Below are 11,280 nucleotides of genomic sequence, written 5' to 3'. Positions count from 1 at the left end.
AAAAAAAAAAAAAATGTAAACATGCATGTTGGTTGCCTGAGCATGACCCTCTTAGTAATTAAACTTTTAAAACGTAATCTTTATGGACCTAGTTTATCTCCTTCCATTATGGAATCAGATCCTCTAATTGAATTAGGGAAGGGTAATTTCAACCTTATACAAATGGGGTTAGGAATTAATGACGAACCTTACATCCAATTATACCATCACATCACCCTTACATCCAATTATACCATCACATCACCCTTGGTGAACAATAAGGGTTTCAATTTACAATTGGAACTGAAAACCAAAACTGAAGTCAATTAGTCAAAACCTAAATGAGGAATTTTTGTTAGATCTAGTTTTAGAAAGTGAAATTTCATTCAGTTAGATTTCGATAAGAGGTATCATTTTTCCACTAAATTGAACCAAATAAAATTTAATCCCCATTTAAACCATACTAAATCTACAATCATATGTCTTTGTTGAGCTATGTGAAATTATCTATCATGGGTTTCTTTATTTATTTGTGTAAGAAGTATTAAAAAGTGTTGGATTTGATATTGTGGGACAGTACCTTTACGTGATTGTAATTTTCTCCTCAATTTTATTTCGTAGGTTATTTCAACTTGCTCCAATTTTAAATTAAACTGAATTACAAAGACCATGTATGAATCAAACGAAATCAAATGAAAAACTGAATAGAAACCGAATAAAACCAAATCATGTTAATTTGATTTTGGTTTTGAAATTATGAAAGTTATTTGATTTCAATTTACTGAGGTTGTGTTTGATAATGTTCTAAAAAAACATTTCTAGAGTTTTTTTCCTTCTATGGGAACGAAAAAAACGGAATAAAGTATTTGGTGCATTTATGGTGCGTTTCATTTTTTTTTTTAACAAAAAGTGGAAAAAAAAAGAAAAAAAAAAAAAAAGAGAATTGATGGAAGGTTGTTCCGTTGTTCCAGTTTCGTTAAAAAAATTTTTTTTTTGATACAAAAATTGAAATTTTTGTTTTTGACGTGAAACGTGGTTTCTGGAATAGAAACGTTACCAAAAGCAGCCTGAACCAATTGAAAAAATTGAAACATTCTTTTCTTTGTGGGTAATGGAACCGAATTAATTGACACCTTTAATGAAGAGATTTAAAAAAAAAAAATCTGATCTTTATTCTATTTTTCAAATTGGAATAAATAAATACATTGCAAACAAAAAAATAAATAATTAATTAATTAAAACCACACGGATCCTATTAGATATTGCTATGCATGTGAGAAACTATAAAAAATTGATGCCAACATGAAATCGAAAACACTGATTACCACATGTTTCATAAAACAAAAATCTATCTCCTTGCCACATGGGTCCATGAATATATGTTCTTTATTAGTATACTAATCATGATAGTAATTATGCTTTTTCTTCTTATAATTAAAACAAAAAAATCTGACGTAACACATGGGAATCTCATTTCATAAACCCGTCGGTCAAGCACTAGAGTCCGGTTCTAAAAAAAAAAAAAAAAAAAAAAACATGAATCACGGGGTGAGTTATTGTGGGACGTGGCTACGGATCTAGGCAAAGGCTAGGAGACGCGGCTATAAGCCTATGCACAGGGCGTTTAGAATGAATTTAGATCCCTTTAGGCTATGTTTGGTGGCCAAGGAAAGAAAATAAGAGAGAATAAATTGTGAGAAAATAAAAAGAGTATGTATGTTTGGTTATCAAGAAAAGGAAAGAAAAAAATTCAAAAAAATTCAAAAAGTTTTGAATTTTAAGAGAGAGATAGACATAAAAGAAATTATTGTGTAATTATTCATTTTTTGTCTTATTATCTTTTCATATTTTCTCATGTTTTCTTATGTTTTTTGTAAGAAATTTTTTGGGGGAACAAAAGAAAAATTCACAATTCCCAAAAGAAATTTTGAATTTGAAAAGGAGAATCTTTTATTGGGTGAAGATATACCAAGTGTAAAGAAAAATTCTTAGTCTAAGGAAAAAAGTACAATTTAAGTATCCAATTATCCACTGATCAACTTTTTTCTTTTCTTTTCTTTTCATCTCTTCTCTTGGCTACCAAACACAGTCTTAGTGTGGGAAAGAATATAACATATATACAACGGCTAGGAAAGATTTGGCTCCTCTCCAACTATTTAAGTGTCCAATTATCCTCCAATCAACTTTTCAGCCGTTGGATGAATGGTTTTGGGTATTGATATTGATTTGGTTGTATCGGACATATCGTATCAGTTTTGGATGAGATCGATCTCAATACTTAACCGATCTAGAATTAGGTATCGTATCGATATCAAGGATAAAATTATTGAAAAAACCTAAATTTTATGAAAAATAAGGATAATATTGATTGATCCAAATTGATACAGTTGACCCTAAATTGGTATCGTATCCTTATCAGTTGAGACTGATATCAATACTAATACCAACTGATGAAAGGGACTTGGTTCTTTATCTTTCTTTCATTAAGTGGAGGAGGACACACAAAATAAGGGATTTGAGTCTAATCATTCTTCATTCAATAGAAGAAAAACATGTCAAAAATAAATGAGTTAGATTTTTTTTTTTTTTTTTTTTAATAGAGTTTTCCTTCATCCATGGCTGAACATGGAACAATCTAGATGAGAACCCTCACCCCTCCCCCATTGTCTAGGGTTAGGATGGAACATGTCCCATTCACCATGGCCTTAGAAAAACTTGGTTCAAATTTTCTTTCGTCATATCGCACTCTTGTCTTATGAGGAGGAAAAAAAAAAAAAAAAAAAAAAGGGCCATGCTATCATTCATCTATGTAGGATCATATGTTGAGAGAAAGAGAATATAACAAAAAAAATCCATGTGGTAAGTATAATACATTCACTGTGGAAATTTTTTTCCAAAAAGAAAAATAGAAGGATTTGGATTTTTATTTATTTTTTTTTCTTTGAAGACATGAAAATATAAAATAGAAAAAATAAAGATTACAAGGGGAAAGGCTATATGTTTAGTTGTGTATACACAAGCTTGTTGTGTTAGCCGTCGAATTGAAGAAAGACGGAGAGCATGTAACACCATTTTAGACCCTTATTGTTAGATTCAATGTCACCACTCTTTGAAAGAATAAATCAAGGACAAATGATAGAAAAAGGGGGAGAGTTTTTTTAGCAGTAGCATAAAAAAGCATATCAATAAGGTGGGAGAGTGTTAGTTTCATACATAGGAGGGCAATAATGTTATTTCAAGTGAGGATGAGAGAGGTAGAAAAAGAGGATGCTAGCATATCCTCCTCCAGTGACTCTAAGAACTTTTTTCCTAACAAAAAAAATATATATATATATTATTTATTATTACTTTTTTTTTTGTCCACAACTTTGGATAGGAGGTAAGTGTTGCCAACCTTAACAACTCATCCCAACTATTATCTGTCACTCAACTCTCAAATTTGGTGTATATAAGTAGGTATTTGATATTTTTTATTCCAACCTACCTATAAGATATGAGCCAAATCAAAATTTTTGTATTTAGAGAAAAAGTAAATAAAAAATAAGAGTCAAAATTATAAAGTATCCAAAGAACACATGAATAATTGTATGTAAGTTAGGTATATAATTGAATTTTTGCATAGAATTCAATGTATGACTAATCATATGCGTGGAAACTGCTATATCAAGAATCAGAAATTAGAATTAGTGGGGACACGTTTTTTTTTTTTTTTTTTTTAAAGGATGAGAATATATTCATGATAATTTTCGTTGAAGTCAAGAAACTTTCTTGGTGGAAAAGTATTAATTCTCAGAAGACACGATCCTACTAATAATAATTAGTAATAGTAAGCTAGGTTTTGGAATTTCTCAATTATCTTCTTTATTGTTTTCTAAACGGTCGTAAATTATTATTTGATTTGAAGCTCTTAGAACACAACAAAATTCGTCTGAGGGCCAGCGTGGGGGCCTAGCACCAAAAAGAGATAAAGTAGCTTTCTAGATACTTTTTCTTGTGACAAATGTGCATTTAGAAGAGGTGATCAATGAAAAAATTAAAGTTGATTTATAGCATGATTTCAAGCTTATAAGATCAAATCAAGCAAAAGGAAGAATATTTTACTATAAATGATGGTTTTTTTTACTGTTTCACATCTCATATCTTTGGATTATAAGGTGACTTTGTGATTGAGGACATTATTAAAAGTAATTAAAATTAATTAAGTGGACCTAACTCCGGTCTTGGTCGATCTAAATATGTTAAACATGATCTTGAGATATCAGATTATGATTATGAAGTGTTGTTTTTCCTTAATAAATTAATAATTAGTTCTACCTCATGGGGTCTACGAAAGCTCTAGAATGGTAGGTTGGGCCGTTAGAAGTGAAGGCAAACTAATGGCTCTTCTCATGGGCTCTGCGAAAGCTCCAGAATGGTAGGTTGTGTTGATAGGAGTGAAGGCAAACTAATGGCTCTTCGTCTTGTATAGTCATGCACATGGTTTCAAGTATTGGTATCATATTGTCCTTATATCAATTCGGTATCGACTGAGTCTGATCTCTGATCTGTGATCAATCTGAATTGATTACTTATTGTTTTAGGGGGAAAAAAAGGTATTTTTTAGAAAAACTAAGGGAAAAATCAATCAATATTTGCTGATTTGATCCAATCCGGATCAGTAGCGGATCGATATTGGTATTTGCCGATAGCGCTTCCTAAATCCATGGTCATGCATCAATGTAGACTTAAAAAAGAAAAACAAAGCAAAAGACAAAAAAAACCCTCAATAAAATGTTTTATATACCCCTCCACTTATTTCAGTGTTTTCCCATAATATCCCTTTCCAATGCTTGAAATTGCTCATTGGCGGCGGATGAAACCCTCACCTATTATTATATATGAGAATGCAAATTTTAGGGCAAGACTGGGACATTATAGATAAAAATTCAGATTCACTAATTAAATCATTATAGACTAAAGGGGAAAATGTTTCTATGAGGGATTATGGAGTATGGTCCCTATGCCCAAACATATGGTGGTGAAATGACCAGCTTATCCCCCAAGAAATGAAAAAAATGACATCTCTATAGATATTTCCTCATGTATTCCCATTTTTCTCTTGTGCTCGCATAGGAACACACACTCCACAGGAAACATTTCCCTAATTAGATAGTTAATGATGCCCTAAGTTTTTATATCCTTGTCATCATGGTAGAGCTAGGACCACACTGACAGCTGAGACTATTAACCTATCACTAAAAGCAACTATTCAGAATCTTTTGAACAATGAATAATATAATGCAATTTCACTCACATTTGTCTTAGAAATTATTAATAATTTAGAAAAAAAATTACACTTAATAATTACATTATTTTTTGTTAAAATATTAATATATATTTTCTTGCCCTCATGGGCCCTTCTTAATTTGTCATTGTCTTATCATGGGTCTGTCACCAATCCCACCTGTAGGCGGTGTGGGGCCTAACACCATAAATAAGATAAAGAAGCTTTCTCAATGCTTTTTCTTACCACAAATGTACATTTAAAAGAGGTGATAGGGAAAAACAATAATGATGGTACTTTAATAAATCATATCTTTGGGTATATCTTTGGATTATAAGGTCACTTTGTGATTGAAGGCATTATTAAAAGGTAATTAAAGTTAATCAAAGGGACCTATTTCCAGTGTTGTCGGTCTAAATATTTTCATATGGTCTTGAAATGTCACATTATAAGGTGTTTTTTAATTTAAATAAATTAATTGGTCACACCTTAGGGTGTCTGGTAAAGCTCTTGATTTTCTAGATTAGGAGTGAAGGCAGACCAATGGTAAATGCCCTTGTCATAGTCATAAATCAACGGAGACTTAAAATTTTAATTAAAACAAAATAAAACAAAACAAAACAAATAAACAATTTTTTACGGACAATAGCAGTCCCTGGTTGCTGGTTTACTGTGCCAATATTTGGGCCGTTGAAAAGTTAGCTGGTGACATCTTCAACGCATAGATCGGAGGGCAAGGTGGTCTTTTCACACCCAACTATGTGTGTGTGGATGTAAATAGCGCGACAAGGGATGCTTTTTTTTTTTTCCCCATTATTTTGTGAGAGAATGCAAATTTAGGCCAAGAATAGGAAATTATAGTTAAAAACTTCAAATTTTAGATCAACTATTTAAATTATAATAGACTAAAAGTCGAGACTGTTGAGCAACCACTAAAAGCAACTATTTCAGAATCTTTTGAAAAATGAATTAATAGAATGCAACTTCTTTCTACAAGCCCACCATAAGTACTACAAACCCAAGATGGCTAAGGCCCAAGTATACTATGAAGCTTTGGGCTGAAATTGAACCCATGTAGGTGTAGGCAGGCTCAGGCCCATATCCACACTTAGAATTCGATAATTCCCCGATTAGAGACTAATGGGCTGACGAATTAGTTCATTAATTGGTCTAGTGACTCTAGTCTCTGTTTAGGTGTTAAGAAATCTTAAAATAATCGGTTAATCTCTGTCTGGCCCAATTAGAGACTTATGGGCTGATCTGATTAGGCAATTAGAACCCGATTGAACCAAAACCAGATTAAATGGTCAGCTTGGCCCTAAATATGCACCGTTTTGAGAGAGGGTGCGAACAAAGAGGCGTTGATATAGTCACAGACAACAAGGCGCTAAGAACTGTTGGATCATCACTTGGATATGTGGCGCTCACCCAGGTAACTATGGGAAAGACTTGGACGATGGGTGCTCAGGAGAGGAGCCGAATGCAAACCTAATGAGATCCGTTTTCAATCTTGGGTAGTGGAACCAATTAAGTGTTCACCCCGATTTTGGTCCGGGCCAAAATAGGGTAGTGCCTAGCAACATTCATGAGCCTACTCAGTAATGAATAGGGTGGGTTAACCGGGTGAGATCCAAAAGGCCCAAGAAACCATTGCTCAACTCAGCCCAATCCCTTGTTTCTCAGGAGCTTACCATTGATCACCTCAACCCAAATCCATTGTGCCTCAGGGGTCCACCACTGATCAACTCAGCCCAAATCCTTTGTGTCTCAGAGGCTTAAGCCATGCCCTGTAACTTCATTATGCTTGAGGTTGGTCCCCAGTACAGGCCACCCATTATAGGGATTAAATAGTAATAGAAACCCTTACACGGATTAACTAGAAGTTACAATGATGATAGAATTAGGGCCTGTGTTGATAACGTTTCTATTGTTTTTGTTTCAAGAAACGGTAGAAACATAAATTTCTGTTTCTAGAAATAGAAACAGAATTCATGGTGTTTGATAGTCATGTTTCTGGAAGTCGATAGTAACCAGCAAAAAGAATGGCCACGAGTCATTTCTATAAACAGCGAAACAAATTCTACTTTTTTCGCCTAGGTCGTTTCTTGAACCATAAATAAGTAGAAATTTTAATTTCTATTTCTGAAAACAAGTGAAACGAAACAGTTGTATCATACGCTTTTTGTTTTGTTTCTACCTTTTATAAACACAGAAACGGCAGAAATGCGTTTCTTGAAATGTTATCAAATGAGCCCTAAGTATTAGAAACCCATAGAAGGATTAACTAAAAGTTGAATAATTTTTAGGAAGTGAATAATTCGGCGACATGAAAAATTGTGATTTTAAAATCCGTTTCGGTCCTTTCCAATAATTGACGAATAATTCGAGACTCCAAAAAAATAAAAATATTTATTAAATTTTAATGGATGGAATGATTCTTGGTCTCATTTTCTTATAGAATAATTTAGTTCTTAAATTAACACAAATCCAATGTTTTTGGCATGGTCCACTTTTTTATGATTAATTTTAAAATTGAAAAATTAAATAAACCGAATTTTACTCCAGAATTACACCCCTATTCTATGAATTAAGTTCATGTGGAAATACATTTGAGCTGGAGGTAGGGGTGACAATAGGTAGCCTAGCTGGCCCAAGCCCAGTGACCCTGGGCCATGTTTGGGTGGGCCTGAGGGTGGTCCTAGGAAATCTAGGAAGGCTTGTCTAGGCCTGAGCAAGTGCAGGCTAGTGTAGTTAGGCAAGGTAACGTAGCATCTCCTTGGACCAGATCCAGTTTAGAAGCAATGAAGTTCCTGCAACTAGAGACATAGGCTACATTTGTTATGCATTATTGGAATGCATTAATTTTAGGTCGATAATGCATTCCAAGAAATCATACTAAATGTAGCCTTAGGGCCCATTTGATAACGTTTCAAGAAATGCTTTTTTGCCGTTTTTGTGTCTAGAAACGGTAGAAACCAAACAAAAAGTGTTTGATAAAATTGTTTCGTTTCACTTGTTTTAAAAAATAGAAATAAAAATTTCTACCTATTTATGGTTCAAGAAATGAAACACCTTCAATTCCGTTTCTGTTTCTAGAAATGAAGATTTATGTTTCTGTCGTTTCTTGAAACAGAAACGGTAGAAACGTTATCAAACGGACCCTTAGTCTCCCACTCTTGATCTTAAACATCTAGACCCAATATTTATTTAACATATATGTGTGATGTGTCATCTCATCTTCTCAACCTCACCATTTATTGAGTCCGAGGCACCCCGCCGTAAAGATTTGAACTCTAAATCGTGATTAAAGAGAATAACTATAGAAGATAGAACTATACTTTAAAAGCATTTGTAACCCTATGGTGGCCTTTTCAAAATTAAGGCTGCATTTGGGATGGATTTTTGAAACCCATTATCAGCCTAAAATACATACCAAACACATTATTAATTTTAATAAAAATGCTTGTATATGCTCCTTATATAGGTTAACAATGCTAAAGTGCTTTATTTGGTGTTTGACCTAGCATCACTATAGTTTTATTTGTCAGAGCTATGTATTGGATTCTCATTTGGTACCTACACCATGCACCCATGGCTGGTGATCCATATAGTCTCATCAGGCTAAAGATGGTCGTCACATCAAAACATTCAATAGAAACAGCATCAACAGGGAAACAAAACCCAAAAATTGTGAAGCTGGTGAAGTAGTAGGATTTGGAGTTAGTAGTTGTCCAAACAAATCTGGATGTCTACCCAAAAAAAAAAAGAAGAAAAAAGCAAGGAAAGAGAAATCAGTAGTACGAAGAGGGTTTCTCAAAATTTTGGGAGGAATCAACTGTATGCCACACCAATGGCGGTGCGAATAATTGTATCATTTATATACAGTCTACATACATATAGACCGAGGCAGAGAGATATTAGATGATAAAGATCCTCATGTGGGAGGAAAAATAGTATTATAGCGTCGTGGGAAAGTATACCCTTTAGTTGTATTAGACAAGTTTTAAAAGTAGGCCTGGAAAAAGTGAGGAAAGAAAAAACATGCACACCAAACATGATCTTACGTCTCAACACAGATCCGACTCCTCTACTTTGCACAAGGGGCGGCAACACGAATTCGATACTCTGGAGTGCCTCATTGCAAAACCCAACACTCATGCACATATTTCAAGGCGTTCTAAAATGTTGAATCTGCATTGCTACCCCTTGTCCGCTGTAGAGGAGCCCAACCCTCTTAACACATGACTTTATGCCCACAAAAGATTAAAACATGTGAGGGACAATGGGCAAAAATAAAGCGTCTTTAACTGCTTGCACACAATGCCTCACTGCAACTTTTAGAGCAATAGCCATACTTTAAGGAATTAGAATCAAATTGGTTTAATAGACTGGCTCCAATTAAAATTGGTCGACCCAAAACCCAATTTCGGATTATTCATGCAATCCTCTTTTGAATCATCTATGATTCATATTTCATCTTCATTTTTTTGCCATATTTTCTTCCTTTAGGTAGAATAATAGAAATCAATCAAACTTACTTCTTGTAGCACAATCTCCAAATCTACCAAACCAAAAACTTCAAATAATAATAAATAAATAAATGAAAAATCTTAACTTCTTCTTTCGCATTTCTTCCTTTGGTCAGACTGTCTTGCACGAAGTTGAAGTGCCTTCCAAGCTAAGGAATTCGCTACATGATTGAAATCTCTAAAAATAAAGGAGAAAATATAATCACTGAAACAAGTAGAGAGGTGAATGATATATGAGACAATAGGCTGAATGGCTAAAGGAGTTTTGTTGGTCGATCTCTGAATATAATTGATGATCTCTTTCGAATCAAACTCCACTTGAAGAGCTTCAACTCCTAATGAGATTGCCGCTAGAAGTCCATTATGCACTGCAAGGGCTTCCCCTTTCAAAATGTTTCCAGATCTTGACTTCTTCACAAATATCTCTTTAAACACTCTAAATGACAGTATAGACAGGCGTTATGAAATCAAAAGGATATTTTTCACCATGAAATCATACATAAAGGGTTCACGTACTGGTAGGTGATTTAGACTCCACTTTATGCATCGGTTGTGGTAGCACAGACCCACATAATAAGAACCAGTACAAAAGCTGGAAAGTTTTTAGAAGTGGATTGATGATAGTAAATGGAAGGAAAGTGGACGGAAAATTAAGAAGAGAAACCTGCTCACTTTGATCTGGATTACCTAATAAACCAATGGCCATAAATAATGGTGCAAGTTTGGCCTAGCAAGCCTTGAGCCTACTCAAAGCTTGCGGAACATTTTATGGCCTAGGTTAGGGCTGGAATTTCCAGTCATGGAGTCAGGTCGGGCTGGGCTGGGTCGATCTGGGCTGCATCCCTGCCCTTCATATAAACATTTGTCAAATTTTTTTTTTTTTGGTAGAACTAAATTCAAATGTATTATATATGTATAAATGCACGAAAGATAAGGCCATTAGATATACATCATTGATTTAATATATTAAATATGGATCATCTAGACGTTACTATGCTTAGTGAAGTACAACACTTCACTATTTGTCACATGTACACGGGTTAGTCCATGTGGTAGTGGGCTCTACATACATCTAAACATACAATCTTAGCCTAGTGTATACAAGGAAAGTTGTTCAAACTCTGATTCAAAGCTTTAGTAAATTACCAAAGTATCATCAAATGAAGATGATGATAAAATAAAAAATGACATTTTTTAAGCTACTTCCTCTTATCATTTTAAGTTGAAATTGTATTGATGAGATGCTTAACTCATGTATTGTATGTCACGTAGCTAATAGTGAAATATATATTATATGTCACTAGGTATAGTGACGGAAAAGTAAACTCATTAAACATATACATGTTTAGTTTAAAAGTTCTTTATCTTATTTTTATATTAAAAATAACATAAAATGACACAAAATAGACTGAAGCCCGGCCTGCCATAAGCCTGGTACAGTTGGTTCTGAATTTTTAAGAAAAATATACTAATAATTCTATAATTTAAAAAAACATTGTAACAGTCGAA

The sequence above is a fragment of the Macadamia integrifolia genome, unplaced genomic scaffold, assembly GCF_013358625.1.
Source record: "Macadamia integrifolia cultivar HAES 741 unplaced genomic scaffold, SCU_Mint_v3 scaffold1342, whole genome shotgun sequence".
Taxonomy (NCBI): domain Eukaryota; kingdom Viridiplantae; phylum Streptophyta; class Magnoliopsida; order Proteales; family Proteaceae; genus Macadamia; species Macadamia integrifolia.
This window is presented reverse-complemented; position numbering follows the sequence as displayed.